Below are 7607 nucleotides of genomic sequence, written 5' to 3'. Positions count from 1 at the left end.
GACTTCAGCATTGTTTTCAGATGAAGATAATGTGTCCTAGTGCTTTTAAATCAAACTCCTGTACACAATGGGCCTGGGCCTTAGTTTCCTCATCTGTAAATGCAGGATAGAAGGATAATCCTAAAGATTAAATGAAAAATACGTTGTGAAGTGCTTTGAATAATGTCTGGCACATAGTAAACACTCAGTATATGTTAACTCTTATTATTACAAATAATAATGATGGTGCTCGCTTCGGCAGCACATATACTAAAATTGGAACGATACAGAGAAGATTAGCATGGCCCCTGCGCAAGGATGACACGCAAATTCGTGAAGCGTTCCATATTTTTTTAAAAGAAAAAAAGAAAAATAATAATAATAATAATAATGATGAGTAGGAGAAGAGAGGTGGACCTTCCCTTGTTCTAATTCTACAGTTCATCAGTTCCTAAATCACCATCTACCAGTGTTGCAGTTCAAGTAGGAAAGCAAGACATGTTGGTAAAACAGTAAATGCAGAACTATTGGGAGGTAATATGTCCACTCAAGGAAGACCAATTGGCTACCCAATGAGCTGACCACTGGTAGCATTCATTCCAGCCCATGGTCTCTGCCTCACCAATCAGAAGCTGTGTCTAAACCTTAAATCCAACTAATATGTAAACATTTATTAATTTATCAACCAGCAATGAGAAGTTTAACAAATAGGCAAGTACTCATATTTGCTAATTAGTACATTCTCTACTGGGACTTCCCTGGTGGCTCAGAGGGTAAAGTGTCTGCCTTCAGTGCAGGATACCTGGGTTCGATCTCTGGGTGGGGAAGATCCCCTGGAGAAGGAAATGGCAACCCACTGCAGTATTCTTGCCTGGAAAACCCCATGTATGGAGAAGCCTGGTGGGCTACAGTCTCTGCTAGTTGACGAGTCTACATCAGAAGAATAAGAATTAAGTATTAAGAATATTGCTCAAAAAAAAAAAAAAAAGAATATTGCTCAGTGGAGAAGGCAGTGGCAACCCACTCCAGTACTCTTGCCTGGAAAATCCCATGAATGGAGGAACCTGGTAGGCTGCCATCTATGGGATCACACAGAGTCGGACACGACTTAAGTGACTTAGCAGCAGCAGCAGCATATTCCCAGTGTCACAATTCTCCCCCTTCTTACTGTTCTCAGAAACACAAGGAATAATCTGATCCAGGACCAGGACCACCTCTCCAAATGACTATATTTATAAAGACTTTTGGAGCTGCACTGAAACATCTGTTATAGTTAAACCAACCTGGTTTTTTTTCTTAATGAATTGAGTTCCCAAGGTACCTTATTAAAGATCTTTCAGAAAGCAAAAAGAAAAGAATATTGCTCGGTGAGGAGACAATCAGAACCAGGGCAGTAAGTTGGATTTTACCTTTAAATTTTTACTATGGAAATTTTCTAACATACCTAAAAGTCAAAAGAGGAGTATAATGAACCCTCATGAACCCTTCCTCTATCTTTAACAATTATCAACATTTTGCCAGTCTTCCTTTTCTTGGAGAGGTGCTTACTGTGTGTTTGTGTTAGTTGTTCAGTCGTGTCCAACTCTTTGCGACCCCATGGACTGTAGCCCATCAGTCTCCTCTGTCCACGGGATTTTCCAGGCAAGAATACTGGAGTGTGTTGCCATTTCCTTCTCCAGGGGATCCTCCCAACCAAGGGATCGAACCCAGGTCTCCTGTACTGCAGGCAGATTCTTCCTGTCTGAGCCACCAAGGGAGCCCTGGAGAGGTGCTGCAGTATTTTAAAACATATCCCAGACATTGTGTTTTGCCACAAAATTCTCCAATATGCATCTCTTATGGATAAAAACTTTAAGAACTCCCCTACGTTTATCATATATCAAAAATAACAATAATCCCCCCAAACTGATACCCCACCTGTGTTCAAATGTCCCCATTTGTCGCAAAAAAAAAAAAAAGGTATACATTTGGCTTGTTGAAATCAGTATTATTTGGCTCACATGCCTTTTTTTATATATAAATTTATTTATTTGTGGGTCTTCTGTGCTGCACGGGCTTTTGTCTAGTTGCCGTGAGTTGGGGCTACTCTTTGTTGCAGTGCTCGGGCTTCTCATTGCAGTGGCTTCTCTTATTGTGGAGCCTGGGCTCTGGGGCACGTGGGCTTCAGTAGTTGCCGTCCCTGGGCACAAGCTTAGTTGTTCCATGTTATGTGGAATCTTCCTAGATGAGGCATTGAACCCTTGTCTCCTGGATTGGCAGGCGAATTCTTTACCACCAAGCCACCAGGAAAACCCTCACATGGCTTTTAGGTTGTTTCTTTTCTTATTTTTTTAGGTTGTTTCTAAGCTTTAACAGTTCCACCTCTTTTTTTTTTTTTTTTTAAAGGCATTTGTTTGTTTAGAAAACCAGTCACTTTCACTTTCTTCCAGTGTGGCTGATTGCACCCCCAAATAATCTCCTATTCCCTGTATATCCTGTAAATATATCCTGGGCAGTTAGACCAGGAGGTTTAATTAGCCAAGTTCAAAATATTTTTATTTTTGAGGGAGAGGGAGGAACAAGATGTTTCATAAGTGATGGTGTGTGCTTCCTATTGCATCACATCAGGAAGCACATAATATCTGGTTGTTACATGGGCCGATCTGAGTGACTGGGATCAAGCTGGGATAACCTCATGTATGCATCTTCTGTATAGGAATGGATTTGATACCAGAACATCCCCCTACACAGTGCTGGAGAGTATTGATGACTTTGGCCTCTACCTTGGACTGTCTTATCTGATGATTTGCAGACTATCCTTATTCTGTTAGTATCTCATTTCATCAGCTGGAGCTCAGTATATTTGCTAAAATAAAAGGTTCTTACCTACAGAAACAGTCCATCCTGTGCTTATCCCAAATCAACTTTATTGAATCTGGAGTATTAAAAATTTTGTATATGCTGGACTTCCCTGGTGGCTCGGTAGTGGGAAAAAAAAAAAAAAAATCCACCTTCCGATGCGGGAGACATAGGTTCAATCCCTGATGTGGGAAGATCCCACATGCTGTGGAGCAACTAAGCCTGTGCACCACAAATACTGATCCCGTTGCTCTGGAGCCTGGGAGCCGCAGGTACTGAGCAGTGAGGCAACTGCTGAAGCCTGTGCTCTGCAACAAGAGAAGCCACTGCAGTGAGAAGCACGCATGCCGCAGTCAGAGTAGCCCGCACCCCTCCGCCCCGCCCCCCGCCCCCCACACTGCAACTACAGAAAAGCCCGCACAGCAACAAAGATCCAGAAGACCCAGCACAGCCAAATAAAATTATTAAAAATTGTTTTCATATATCCCTTCCACAGATGGCTTATTTTAGACCCCTTACATTTTTCCTTTATTGGTTTTTAAATTATGCAATAGTTCATGTGTATAAAAATATAATGGAGAGTGGGGGAGAGATGGATTGGGAGTTTGGGATTAGCAGATGCAAACTATTATATAGAGAATGGATGAAAAAGGTCCTACTTATAGCACAGGGAACTATATTCAGTATCCTGTGATAAACCATAATGGAAAAGACTATTAAAAAGAATGTATATGTCTCTATAGCTGAATAACTTCGCTGTAAAGCAGAAATTGACACAACATTGTAAATCAACTATACTTAAAAAAAGACTATAATGGATATATTAGATATAAAGAATAGTAAAACTATTAAATGTGTACCAGCCACATAAGAAGGGCTTCCCTGGTGGCTCAGCGGTAAAGAATCTGCCTGCAACGCAGGAGACATGAGTTCGATCCCTGGGTGGGGATAATCCCGTAGAGAAGGAAATAGCAACCCACTCCAGTATTTTTGCCTGGAAAATTCCATGGACAGAGGAGCCTGGAGGGCTACAGTCCATGGGGTCACAAAGAGTTGGACATGACTGAGCAACTGAGCATGTACCACATAAGAAATTATATTTTTTCTTCAGCAGTTTTAAGTTGAAATAACTTTGGATTAACAGTAGAGTTTCAAATATAGTACAGAGAGTTACCCCCATATCTTTACCTGATTTCCTCTAATGTTAACATCTTACCCTGGTACATTTATTAAAACTAAGAAATTAGCATAGGTACAGTTCTATTAACCAAACTAGTGACTCCACTCAAATTTTACTAGCTTTTTTACTTACGCCCTTTTTCTTTCCTAGGATCCAATCCAGGATACCACATTGCAGTTAATCATTATGTCTCTTTAGTTTCCTTCAGTCTGTAAAACTTTCTTGGTCTTTGGTTGTCTTTTATGATCTTGATGCTTTGGAAGAGTACTGGTCCAGTATTTTGTAAAATGACCTTCAATTTGGGTTAGTCTGATATTTTTCTCATTATCCTGGTGTTATGCATGTGGAGGAAGAAAGCCACAGCAGTGACATACGTTTCTCATCACATCATACCAGGTGGTGCACAGAATATCAAGATAACTTATCACTGGTGATGTAAAGCTCAATCACTTGGTTAAAGAACTGTCTGCCAGGTTTCTCCACTATAAAATTACTAGTTCTTTCCCACATACTGCTCCTTAGAAGTTACTAAGTCTACTTTACACTCAAGGTGAGGGGAAATTAAGTTCCACCTCCTAGGAAGAGAAATAACAAGGAAGTTGTGAACCTGTGATAGATTTCTTACTTTTTTCTTTTTTACCAGCAATAGGAGTTTATTTAGGAGTGGCAGAGGAATAGTAATTAAGGACATGCAAACTATAGCAAACCAGAGACCAAGGAGAGGAATATTACTCCTCAAAAAAAAGGGAAGTTGGGAAAGGCTGCTTTGTATGAAAGTCCACTGAAGGTGTTGACCTTAAAAATAAAACAGCCACTTATTATTTTTTTTTAACAGCCAGTTATTTTACCAGAAAAATGGATTCATTCAGGAATAGCAGAGAATTGCAGTTTGAGATAACTGGTATAGAAGAACTACAGGCAATTCTGCCAGACTCCTTACACTTCAACTCCTCTTAATTTTATTATTACTACAAGTATTACCTATTACCTACACTGTCCACCAACCACTTCCTTATTCTTCACCCAGGAGTTAATTATGAATTTGTTATTGCCTTCTTGAAAGCTACAGGTATTTGTACAGCAGTTTCCTAGACTTGTCTGATTATCATAATGCCCTAGGGTACTTGTTTAACAAGTTTCCCAGCCCCTCCTCCACAGTATGGTTCAGTTTGACTAGGACGTGGGCTTGGAAACAAGCTTTAAAGCGTCCCACGTGATTCTTATTATTAGACCAAGTTTGAGAAACATTGACTTAACAGCATTTCTCCCTTCTCCCTGTTTTGCAATAGCTAAACACCGACTCAAAATGTATTATTCTTTATGTTTATAGCTTCCTTGTTTATATAGTTTGTTTCCTCATTTCCCTTTTTCAAATTTAGGAAATTTGTATTTTCCCATCTTTCACAAAGTAAGGACATTTGAATGTAAATGATGAGAAATATTTCCAGTTGAGAAAGGGTAGGTGGTCTCCCCACTCTTTCCCCCTACTTTTAGTCTCTCTTTCCCCGTTTTCCCTTTTGTTCTTGGAGCCTCTATTGTTTTTGCAAAAAGGCCAGAAATTTTTCTTTAGGAGTTTATCTCTGCTTATTTCTTCTAAGGCCAGGGTGTGGGGGTTGGGAGGGTGGGGAGGTAGGGGGGTGGGCAGCGCTCAGAAAGGATGCCATTCATTTTTGTTATCCTATTTCCATAATAATAATTTCAATAACTATCATTTATTGATCACATAATATGCCAGATAGTATATTTTATGTATTAGGCTGAACTATATGAAAAACATTTTTGTAGGTCAAAAGGATTGAATGTTGGTGATTTAATATGTTTCAACCTAATACATTATCTTCTTTAATCCTCACAATAACCCTCAGGGTTGGTGATAGTAAACCCATTTTACAGATGAGAAAACTGAAGATCAGAATAATTAGGTGACTTTCTGAAGTCACATATTTATAAATGGTAGAGCCAGGATTTGGATACAGGGCTATCTGTTTCTGAAACCCATGGTTTTGAACACAGTACTGCTTTAAAGAAAATGTTATAATGAAGATATGATAAAGCAGGCCCTGACACACTATGTGTGGGAGTATAACTTAGTACAATTTGGCTGAAAGCTATTTGACACTGCACCATGAGCCTTAAGAATTTTCATCCCTTTGCACCGAGTAACTCCAGTTTAAAAACATTATCTTAAGGGAAATAATCAGAGATGAACACGGAGATTTATGTAAAAAATGCTCATCGAAGCATTCTATTCTTAATATTAAAAACTGGTGGCCTAGTGGTTAAGATTCTGGGTTTTTACTGCTGTGGCCTGGGTTCAATCCCTGGTCGGGGAACTGAGATGAACTGAGATTTCACAAGCTGCACAGCATGGTGAAAAAAAAAAAGGAAACCGTGAGTATTCAACAATGAGGAATTAAATTAAGATACAGCCACAAGATGGACAGGGGAAGTGGGAAACTGTGATACAATGTCAAGTGAAACAAGCAGTATACAAAATTAAGTATGACCACATTTTTTTGTTAAAAAATAAGTATAGAAAGACTCTGGAAAGAAATACAACTATATACTTTAATTTTTAAAAATCTTGTAATAAACTATAATGTAAAAGAATCTGAGTAAGTATATATATATATTCAGTTATGCATATATATTCAGTTATATATATATATACACACACACATTGTTTTTTATATATATTCAGTTATATGTATAACTGAATCACTTTGCTGTACACCAGAAACTGAAACAACATTGTAAACCAACTATACTTCAATTTTTAAAAAATGATGTCTTTTGACAAACAGAAGTTTGACTTTTTTAGAAGTTTGACTTTTAACAACATTAAATATATCAAACTTTTCTTCTATGGTTTGTGCTCCCTATGTTTTGTCTAAGAACTCCTTCCCCATACTAAGATTATAGAAATGGTCTCTTATATTTTCTTGTAAAAAGTTGAAAAATTTTGCCTTGCACATCTAAGTCCTTAATTCATCCAGAATTGCAGCTGTCTTTTCTGTTCTTTTGTCACATTTGCCTATTCCTGTGTCAATTTCAAAATCTCTTAATAATTGCTTTATAATGCATCTTGATATAGGAAAGGGAGAGTTTCAATTCCCTCACTTTCCATTAGCCTACGAATGGCAGATGAAATGATGAAAATGAAATCAGGGCCAAAGGCAAAACTCTGGGGAAAAGATCCAATATTTAATGCGTGAGCAAAGGTAGGGGAGTCAGCAAGGTGATTGCAAAAGAACAGTGAGCAAATGTGTAAAAGAAGTCAAGTAAGAACTAAAAAGCACCCATTGAATTTGGCAATTAGAGTGCCAATTTGGAGTGGTAGGAGTAGGAAGTACTAGATTTTCACTGACTCAAAGAATTATTGGACAGAAATATAATTTTTAAAAATACATATATACCACTTAAAATAACAAAAATAATAAGATGCCCAGGAATAATTTTAAATAAAAGGTTTCTAAGATGTTTATGAAGAAAATAATGAAATTTTACTAAAAGATGTTAAAGACTTAAATAAATAGAGAGACACCAGATTCATGAAGAGGAAGATCCAATGTTGTAAATGTGTAAAGATGTCCTAAATTGATTTATGGAT

General features: G+C 38.0%; 1 non-coding gene across 1 annotated transcript; it reads left to right on the top strand.

The window, feature by feature from the left end:
- Positions 1-225: 225 nt before the first annotated feature.
- LOC122690928 lies at positions 226-332 on the top strand. The gene has a single exon (XR_006340182.1). It is a non-coding gene; the product is annotated as a U6 spliceosomal RNA (small nuclear RNA).
- The last annotated feature ends 7275 nt before the right edge of the window (positions 333-7607 follow it).

This window comes from Cervus elaphus, chromosome X (genome assembly GCF_910594005.1).
Source record: "Cervus elaphus chromosome X, mCerEla1.1, whole genome shotgun sequence".
NCBI lineage: Eukaryota > Metazoa > Chordata > Mammalia > Artiodactyla > Cervidae > Cervus > Cervus elaphus.
This window is presented reverse-complemented; position numbering and strand designations above follow the sequence as displayed.